The following is an 11001-nucleotide window of genomic DNA, read 5'->3' as shown; positions in this document are numbered from 1 at the left end:
ATAGGTGACCTTTGATGCTGAAGTCCAACCAGAAGGAACACGGTCCATGATGTTGAATTCCCCTCTACCATCCCTCCTTCATTTGCCCAAATTTCACCTGTAGACTCAAGGAGAAGACTTGTGAGAAGTGATGTGCCAAATTGTAAGGTTGAATCCACTGTACACATAACATAAAGAACAAAAAGGAGAGCAGTTTTTAACATAATGGATTGTGTCCAATGCTCTGCACACTTAGTTCTGCTGGTGCAACAAGACCTCCTTTTCTTAACTATGAGAAGTGTTGGTCAGAAATTAAAAAGGACTTAGAAAGTTGGTCAAGATTGAAGCTTTCCTTGTTGGGTCGAATTGCTGCTATAAAGATGAATGTACTGCCAAAAATGCTGTTTTTGTTTCAGACTTTACAGATTGTGGATAGGGTGGAGTGTTTCAAGAGGTGGCAGAAAGATATTTCTAGATTTGTCTGGCAGGGCAAAAAGCCCAGAATAAAATTTAAAATATTAACTGATGCTAAGGAAAGAGGGGGGTTTGCCCTGCCGGACTTAAAGTTGTATTATGAATCAGCAGCTTTCTGCTGGTTGAAAGATTGGCTACTTCTTGAGAACACTGACACCCTAGATTTGGAAGGGTTCAATAATGTATTTGGGTGGCATGCATATTTGTGGTACGACAAGGTTAAAGCTCACAAAGCTTTCAAGATCCATATTGTCAGGAAAGCAGTGTTTAGTGTCTGGACAAGATATAAAGATTTACTAGAAAGCAAGACCCCAAGGTGGTTCTCACCAATGGAAGCTAAGGCTCAGAAAAGACTCAATATGGAGGCCAATTGGCCAAAATATTGGGAAATATTAGAAAAAGACGGAGACACTTGGAGATTGCAGAGTTTTGAGAAATTAAAGGATAAAGTGCGAGATTGGCTACATTATGCGCAGATCAGGGAGGCCTTTAATTTGGACAAAAAAATAGGCTTCCAGGTGGAAAAATCGAAACTAGAAACAGAACTGTTAGAACCAAAAACCAAGGTACTTTCAAAAATGTATAACTTGCTGTTAAAATGGAACACACAGGATGAAACGGTTAAATCAGCTATGATAAAATGGGCGCAAGATATTGGCTATAACATCATGTTTGCGGACTGGGAACGGTTGTGGACCACCGGAGTGAAATTTACGGCATGTAATGCCTTGAAAGAAAATATTATGAAAATGATATATAGGTGGTACATGACCCCAGTCAAGCTTGCAAAAATATACCATTTGTCAGACAATAAGTGTTGGAAATGTAAAGAAACTGAAGGAACATTTTTTCACCTTTGGTGGACATGTCCAAAGGTCAAGGCCTTCTGGGAAATGATCTATAATGAACTAAAAAAGGTATTTAAATATACCTTCCTTAAGAAACCAGAGGCTTTCCTTTTGGGCATTGTCGGCCAAATGGTGCCAAAAAAGGATAGAACTTTATTTATGTATGCGACAACTGCAGCAAGAATACTCATCGCAAAACATTGGAAGACACAAGATTTACCCATTCTGGAAGAATGGCAGATGCAACTGATAGACTACATGGAACTGGCAGAAATGACTGGCAGAATCCAAGACCTGGGAGAAGAGACAGTGGAAGAGGACTGGAAAAAATTTAAAGATTATTTGCGAAAGTATTGTAAATTGTATGAATGTTAAAATGATGCAGGATAGAAAATAATCTGGCATTAGTAACATAGTGGAAAGAAGTATGAAAATAATTGAACCATAAGAACAAGGATGAAATTTGATTAATATTATGTCAAACTTAAATATCTAAATATTTGATAACAAAGTTTAAAACTGGAGACATAATATCTGAAAAGTACAAAAATAAGATTAGAGAGAAGGTGAAGCACTGCTGAATATAACTTTATAAATGGGAACGCAGGAAAGGGAGATGTGAGGAAGTCCAAAAAGAAGGTTATGGAAATCTGGCTTTTCGAAACTTAACTATGGTGTATTTCTTTTGTCTTGTGTGTATCTCTTTCTTTACTTTGGTGATGGTGTTTTATGTGTTTGGTGTTATATTGTTTAAAACTTTTAATAAATATTTTATATATATATATTTTTTTTATAATAGTTTTTTTATTTGCTTTTTTCCAGGGTAAAAATACAACATCATTAACACTACAAAAGCAGTTTTTACAGAAAAGAAAAAGGATTATAAAAAGAAAAAAAGAAAGAAGAAAAAAAAGAAAGAAAAAAGATTCACTTTTCCAAATCAATTTTCATAATCAACCAGACTTCCCCACATCCCCCATCCCCTGCTTTCTTTACAATGAAATAAACAGCAAATTAATACCTTATTTCAGTTGTTTTTGTGTTTTCATTTAGTTATATTATCCATAATTTATACATTTATAAATCTTGAACTTAAATTCTCTCATTTACCAATTTCAATACTGAGGCATATTTTTCCAAAGTACTTAGCAAATTGTCAACATTCATATAACTTATAGTGTTTTTGTAAATAGTCCTTAAATTTTTTCCAGTCCTCTTCCACTGCCTCTTCTCCCAGATCTCGAATTCTGCCCGTCATTTCAGCCAGTTCCATGTAGTCGATCAGCTGCGAATGCCATTCTTCCAGTGTGGGTAACTCCTGTGCCTTCCAGTATTTAGCTATAAGGATTCTTGCTGCTGTGGTTGCATATAAAAAGAAAGTTCTATCTTTCTTTGGCACTCTCTGGCCCACAATGCCCAGGAGGAAGGCCTCTGGTTTCTTGTGAAAGGTGTATTTCAACACCTTTTTCAATTCGTTATAAATCATTTCCCAAAAAGCCTTCACCCTCGGGCATGTCCACCAGAGGTGAAAGAAAGTTCCTTCTACCTCCTTACATTTCCAACATTTATTGTCAGACAGATGATATATCTTTGCAAGTTTGACTGGGGTCATGTACCACCTGTATACCATTTTCATAATGTTTTCCTTTAAGGCACTACATGCCGTAAATTTCATACTGGTGGTCCACAACCTTTCCCAGTCTTCAGACATAATGTTGTACCCTATGTCCTGTGCCCATTTTATCATTGCTGATTTGACTATCTCATCTTGGGTATTCCACTTAAGCAGCAGATTATACATTCTTGAAAGCACTTTCGTCTTAGGTTCAAGTAATTCTGTTTCTAATTTTGATTTTTCCACCTGGAAACCAATTCTTTTATCTTTTTTAAAAGTCTCTAAGATTTGGGCATAGTGAAACCAGTCTCGCACCTTTCCTTTCAATTTTTCAAAACTCTGCAACCTCCAGTTATCACCATCTCTTTCAATTATCTCGCAATATTTCAACCAGCCACTCTCCATGTTACGTAGTTTTATAGCCTTAGCCTCAACCGGTGATAACCACCTCGGGGTCTTACTTTCAAATAAGTCCTTGTATTTAGTCCAGACAATAAGTAGAGCTTTCCTGACAATATGGTTTTTAAACAATTTATGAGACTTTGCCTTGTCATACCAAAGATATGCGTGCCACCCAAAAGCATTACTAAACCCTTCCAGATCTAGGACATCAGTGTTTTCTAACAGGAACCAATCTTTCATCCAGCAGAGAGACGCAGCTTCATAATACAGTCTTAAATCCGGCAGGGCAAACCCCCCTCTTTCTTTTGCATCTGTTAAAATCTTAAATTTTATTCGGGGCTTTTTGCCCTGCCAGACAAACTTCATAATGTCTCTCTGCCACTTTCCAAAACATTCCACCCTGTCCACAATCTGAAGGGTTTGAAACAAAAACAGCATTCTTGGCAAAACATTCATTTTAACTGCAGCAATTCTTCCTGACAAGGTAAGTTTCAATCTTGACCAAACTTCCAAATCCTTTTTAATTTCTGACCAGCATTTTTCATAATTATCCTTAAACAAATTCAGATTTCTCCCAGTCAAGTTAACCCCCAGGTATTTCACTTTTGTAACCACATTTAGTTCTGTTTCCTTCTGAAACCCATCTATTTCTGACGATGTCAGGTTTTTTGCTAAAACCTTAGTTTTTTGTTTGTTCAACTTAAATCCCGCCACCCGACCAAACTCAGAAATTAATTCTAGAGCTCTTTTTGTACTGGTTTCTGGCTCCTGTAATGTCAAAACCAAATCGTCTGCAAAAGCCTTAAGTTTGTATTGCTTTTCTCCGACCTGTATTCCTTCCACCAGTTGATCCCTCCTAATCAAGTTCAGCAACACCTCCAGGACAGAGATAAATAACAAGGGTGATAAGGGACACCCCTGTCGTGTCCCTTTTTCAATTTTGAACTCCTCTGTCACCACGCTGTTTACTATCAATTTGGCCTTCTGTTCTGAATAGATTGCTTCAATACCGTTTTGGAACGCCCCTCCCACTCCCATCCCTTCCAGGTTTTTCTTCATAAATTTCCAAGATATATTATCAAAGGCCTTCTCCGCATCTATAAAGATCAAAACTGCTTTCGTATTCATATTTGTCTGTAGTAACTCCAAAACATCTATAATGTTCCTGGTGTTGTCAGACAAATGCCTACCAGGGAGAAAGCCTGCTTGGTCCTTATGAATTACTTCATTCAAAACTTTTTTCAGTCTATTTGCTAAAATGTCAGCAAAAATTTTATAATCCACGTTTAAGAGTGAGATGGGACGATAATTTTTAAGTTGGGTCTTTTCAGATTCCAATTTTGGTATCAGGGTGATGAATGCTTCTTTCCACGATTCTGGTGCCCCCTTCCCTTCCATAATCTGGTTGCAGACCTCCATTAATGGCTGTATCAAATAATCCATCAGTGTCTTATAGTATTTGGAGGTAAGCCCGTCTGGGCCTGGGGATTTGCCTATTTGCATGTTCTGAATGGCTCTTTCAATTTCCTGTTGTGTTATTCTACAGTTCAGGGCTGTTCGTGTGTCTTGTGTTAACTTTTGCAGGCCATAGCTCTTTAAAAAGTTATTTATTTCCATCTCTGCTTGTGGTCCTTGAGTATATAGCTTTTTGAAATATCTCTGGAAACACTTTCTGATTTCTTCTGGTTTCTGAATACATTCTCCTTCAACCTCCAGATTGGTAACAAAGTTCAATTTTTGCCTCTTCTTCAGCTGCCATGCCAGCAGCTTCCCACATTTATTTGCCGATTCAAATGATCTTTGCTTCATCTGTTTAATTTTCCATTCAATTTCTTGATTTATCAATTTTGTATATTGTACTTGGTAAAATTTTATTTCTCTTAAGACTTCTTTTGATTTTGGGTTTAGTCTCAGTCTTTTTTCTCCATCTCTTATTTTATCCAAAATCTTGTCCTTTTTACCATTCCAGAGTTTCTTCTTAATAGTGTTCTGTTGTATCAGAAACCCTCTCATGACGGCTTTGCTCGCGTCCCAGACTGTTTTCTTTTCCACTGAGGTGTTCAAATTTATTTCAAAATAGTCCTTCAACGTTTTTTGGGCCTTCTTCACAATCTCCTGATCTCTGAGCAGATGGTCATTCATTCTCCATCTGAAGGATTCAGCTGGTGTAAGTCTCAAGTCCATTTTTAAAGCATTATGGTCGGAGCAGGTTTTAGGGCAGATCTCAGCCTTTTTTGTCTTGGGTGCCAGTCCTCTTGATATCCAAATTTGGTCTATTCTTGTCCATGATAGGTGGGCCTCAGAAAAGAAAGTTCCCTCCATGCCTAGAGGGTTCTTTGTTCTCCAGATGTCTATCAAATCCATGTTGTCTGTGAGTTCAAAAAAAGTCTTTGGCAGTCTGCCATCCTTGTTCAGATTTTGGTTTTGTGACTTAAATAATAAATATTTTATAAAAAAGACCTCCTTTTCTCTACTCCCCCCCCCATGAGTCCCCAAAAAATGTTTAGGGGTTCCCAACCCTCCAGCTGAGATTTTGAGATGGGACAGCTGGAGGGAAGAGGAAGTTCTACTGAATGCATTAAAGTGCATATACTGCCCAATATGTTAGAGGTCCCTCTGGGTGCATCCAGATTCTCACTACTTTGCTTGTGGGATTCAATGGCATAGCAGCAAATTCGGGTTTCTCAGTTAATGTGGATTGGGCTCTTTTGTGCAACAAACCTACTCCTGCCCCCCCCCCCGCTGCCGTGGGGAAAAGCATGGGAAAGTATACTATAATGCAATCTCATTTAATTGGCCCTCAAAGTCAGATAAATGCTCAGTAAACATGTGTCTTGAAAGTGCTCCAATCCTATTTTCATACATGTAAAGCACAAAAGTGTATTTTGATGTCAAGCATTATATAAATATTACTGCTAATAACAAATGGGTAGGTAATTCAGTCGGATAGCATGTTTTCATGATTGTAAGTAAATCCTTAAGAATGAAAATATTTCTCAGTTTCTACTCTTTTATTATTTATCCGGTCTGCTCCATATTTACACGCTACCTGATTTCTGGTTCAATCAGGTGAATTTCTAAAATTAACTTCCAAACTGGAATATTTACTACTTGTCTCAACAATCATTTCCTTCAGTTTGGATCTATCTTTTCATCCTGTCTACATTATGAATGTGCATGACATTGGAAACAAAACAAAAGGCACCTCATTGCAGCAAAACACTGCAAGACACTTAACACAAATCACAATCTTGATGCGATCATGTGTATGATTGCAAAATAGTGACAACTATCAGAGCCTTTCAGTATTTGAAGAAGTCAGTAATCTTCACCATTCACAGAGCCTTAAAGAGCTCAAAGGGCTGACCATGTCAGAAGTAAGTCCTATTGAATTCAATAGGGCTTACTCTCAGGTAAGTGGGGTTAGGATTGTAGCCTAACTCTGTCACTTCGGAATAGTGAGCCAGAATTAAAGATTGCACATGTACAGGAAGAAAGCAATGATAATAAATGTTGCTTAATTTAATGGCTATTAGGATGTAAGGCAAAGATACCAGAATCTTATTCTGCTAGTCTATATGTCTTCATGACTGAACTCTTTGAAAACATTAGAAGAAGAAGAAGAGTTTGAGGATGAATGCTCCCACCCTTCTACTGAAGAATAAAAAAAGATGAAGATTCAAATGTTCAGTGGTGAGGTCCTACTTATGGGCTCCTCACAGACATGGGGTGCTGGGCACTGTGAAAACAGGATGCTCAACTAAAAAGGCTGAGCCAACAGGGTTCTCCTTATGATTTTGGGATGTGGATAGCGCTGTGGTCTAAACCACGGAACCTCTTGGGCTTGCCGATTGGAAGGTCGGTGGTTCGAATCCCCGCAACGGAGTAAGCTCCCATTGCTCTGTCCCAGCTCCTGCCAACCTAGCAGTTTGAAAGCACGCCAGTGCAAGGAGATAAATAGGTACCTCTGTGGTGGGAAGGTAAACGGCATTTCCATGCGGTCTGGTTTCCATCACAGTGTCCTCTTGTGCCAGAAGCGGTTGAGTCATGCTGGCCACATGACCTGCAAAGTTGTCTGTGGACAAACGCCGGCTCCCTCAGCCTGAAAGCAAGATGAGCGCCACAACTCCATATAGTCGTCTTTGACTGGACTTAACTGTCCAGGGGTCCTTTACCTTTTACCTTTTTGGTTTTATGGCATTGGGCAGACTAGGAAGACTTGCAACCTACCTTTTAAGGGTTGCATGCCAGTGGTGGGCTGGGCCAAAACAACGGTTTGAATCATATCATTTTGAAGATGGAAGGGACCTCAAGGGTCCTCTAGTCTAACCCCCTGCAATGCAGGAATCTCAGCTAAAGCATCCATGATAGATGGCCAGCCAACCTCTGCTTAAAAACCTACAAGGAAGGAGAGTCCACCACCTGTCGTGGGAGCCTGTTCCACTGTCGAACTGCTCTTATTGGAAGAAAGTTCTTTCTGATGTTTAGTTGGAGTCTCCTTTTTGTAACTTGAAGCCACTGATTCGGATCCTACTCTCTGGAGCAAGAGGAAACAAGCTGGTTCCTTCTTCCATGTGGCAATGCTTAACCTATTTGAAGATGGCTAAACCACAGAGCCTAGGGCTTGCCGATCAGAAGGTCGGCGGTTTGAATCCCTGTGACGGGTGAGCTCCCGCTGCTCGGTCCCTGCTCCTGCCAACCTAGCAGTTCGAAAGCACGTCAAAGTTCAAGTAGATAAATAGGTACCGCTCTGGCGGGAAGGTAAATGGCGTTTCTGTGCGCTGCTCTGGTTCGCCAGAAGCAGCTTAGTCATGCTGGCCACATGACCTGGAAGCTGTACGCCGGCTCCCTCGGCCAATAAAGCAAGATGAGTGCCGCAACCCCAGAGTCGTCCACGACTGGACCTAATGGTCAGGGGTCCCTTTACCTTTACCATATCTCCTCTCCATCTCCTCTGTTCAAGACTAAACATACCCAGCTCCCTCAACTGTTCCTCGTAAGGCTTTATTATATTATGGGTCTACTAAGACCCATAGATCCCTTTCGCATATACTCCTGGCAAGCTAGGTGTCCCCCATCTTATATTGGTACAGCTGACTCTTCGTGCGTAATTGCAGAACCTTGCATTTGTCCCTTATGAAATTCAGTTCACTAGATTGGGCCCGGTTCTCCAATCTATTAAGGTCATCTTGTATCCTGATTCTGTCTTCTATAGCATTAGCTACCCCTTCCAGTTTGGGGTCATCTACAAATTTGATGAGCATCCCCTCAATTCCTTCATCCATGTCATTTATAAATATTTTGAACAACAACAGGCACAGGGAAAGCAGTGGGGCAAAGGCAAAACTGCCCAGCCCCATGCCTAGAAAGCACAGGGCAAGCAGAAAACTGCTCAGACCCATGCTTTCTAGCAGTGGCGTAGCGTGGGTTGCCAGCTCTCAGGGCCACACAGAGGGGTGGGGGTTGGAAACCCAGGGTGTCACAGCCACAGAGATAAGAATAGAAGATTTGTTCTGTTGTCAGGGGAGGTTACTTCCTGGTTTGCATGGAGAAGCTGTTTTCAAAGGAGCCCAGCAATGGAAACATGTTTCTGTATGAAGGCAACACGGGGTGTTGAAATTTTGTGCCCCTAACAATTTTGCGACTGGGGCAACAGACTCTGTGCCCCCACCACAATGTTACGCCACTGCTTTCTAGGGATGGGACAAGCAGATATTTGGACAAACCCTCAAATCCTCTGTGAATTTATGAAGTCGTCCAAGTTGATGGTCATCACTACATGTTGTGGTAGTGATTTCCACAGCATAACCCTGTGCTGTGTGAAGAAGGACTTTCCCCCCTCTGTCATGAATCATTCCACATTCAGCTTGGGTGGGTGACCCACAGAGAGGGTTTTGCTATCCTTTCTCCCTTTGCTAATGCTAATGAATCCCCTTGCTAATTGTGAATGTAGAATGACCATCCTACCTATCCAAATAAATAAGAATTACACTTACAAGGACAAGTTTTTGTGTCTCCATGTAAGCATCAATATTTACTGTTCCTACATCATAGGTAAAAAGAGAAATCTTGTCATTTCTTAGTTCTAGTTGCAGCAGACATTATGGAGAGTATGAAACTTGAGTCAAAAGTGGCTTCTGAGAAGGAGAGCATGGTGCTAGAATTACACAGGCACATGCTTGCAGAAAATCTCTGAAAACTCTGGGCATTGGTAGGTGCACATGTGTAAGGAATAAAAATGTCACCTTTTCATAAAATCATAAGAGGTCATAGGCCTCAAACAGTTACAGCATCTGAGTAGATGGCTGCAACAGCTAAGAAACCACAGACTCACTTAGAGGCTTATCTTTACTGGCTTGTGGTTAGAATGCCCAAAAACAGGGTGGACTGCTGTTAGGCTATGGTCTATCGGGACACCTCAGCAAGCTTGGGCAGGGCATATCTCATGCACGTGTAAGGGGTGGTTGGGATGTGGCTTTATCGCTTGAGTAGATGTGTGAAAACATAGGAACACCCCGCCTTATTTGAGTAAAAGTAATTAGGAGTAATTCCTCCATTCTGAAGGAAATCAGCCCTGAGTGCTCACTGGAAGGACAGATTGTGAAGCTGAGGCTCCAATACTTTGGCCACCTCATGAGAAGAGAAGACTCCCTGGAAAAGAACCTGATGTTGGGAAAGATGGAGGGCACAAGGAGAAGGGGACGACAGAGGACGAGATGGTTGGACTGTATTCTTGAAGCTACAAACATGAGCCTGACCAAACTGTGGGAGGCGGTCAAAGACAGGAGTGCCTGGTGTGCTCTGGTCCATGGGGTCACGAAGAGTCAGACACGACTAAATGACTAAACAACAACAAAAATTAGGAGTGATGGTCCCTGGATTTAGAGGGATAGGAGATGTCAACAAGGGTGAGCCTCCAGCCAATGGAGGACAGGGGAGGAACTTGTGATAAAAATGTGTGTTTTACTAAATGGTGGGTGTGCCTGTTTTTGGACACCCATCCTTGCCAGTATGTATCTAGAAACATTTTGCTGCTTCACCAATTTTGTTCAGGTTTTATTTTAAGGGTCCCAGGACCCCAGTCTTCGCACCAGTGTTTCATTTCCAACAACATGGTAAGCAGCAAATTAGATATCATTAAATGACTGGCTTCCCAAACAAGCTGAAAAAAGGCTCAGAATGGTTGCCAAAAAAGGCACTTCCCCACCCAAAGGTGAACCGAAAGGTCACCCAACGTGTTCAAGTGTCAAGTGTGACACTTATCTAGACTTCATTTTTTTTTTTAAATAATTTTTTTTATTGCTTTTTTTCCAAGGTCAGAATACATCGTCAATAAGACAACAAAAGCGATTTTACAGAAAAGAAATTATAAAAGAAAATTCACTTTTTCAAATCTATTTTCATAATCAATTGGACTTCCCCACGTCCTCCATCCCCTGCTTTCTTTACAATAAAAATAAACAGCAAATTAATACCTTATTTTATGTGTTTTTGTACTTCCATTTAGTTATATAATCTGTAATTTATACTTTTCAAAGTCATTACTTAATTTCCAACATTTACAAATCTCAATACCGAAGCATGTTTTTCCCGAAAACTTAGCAAATTCTCAACATTCATATAACTTATAATGTTTTTGTAGATAGTCCTTAAATTTTTTCCAATCCTCTTCCACTGCCTCTT

Source organism: Podarcis liolepis (genome assembly GCF_965112155.1).
Source record: "Podarcis liolepis genome assembly, chromosome: 2".
NCBI lineage: Eukaryota > Metazoa > Chordata > Lepidosauria > Squamata > Lacertidae > Podarcis > Podarcis liolepis.
This window is presented reverse-complemented; position numbering follows the sequence as displayed.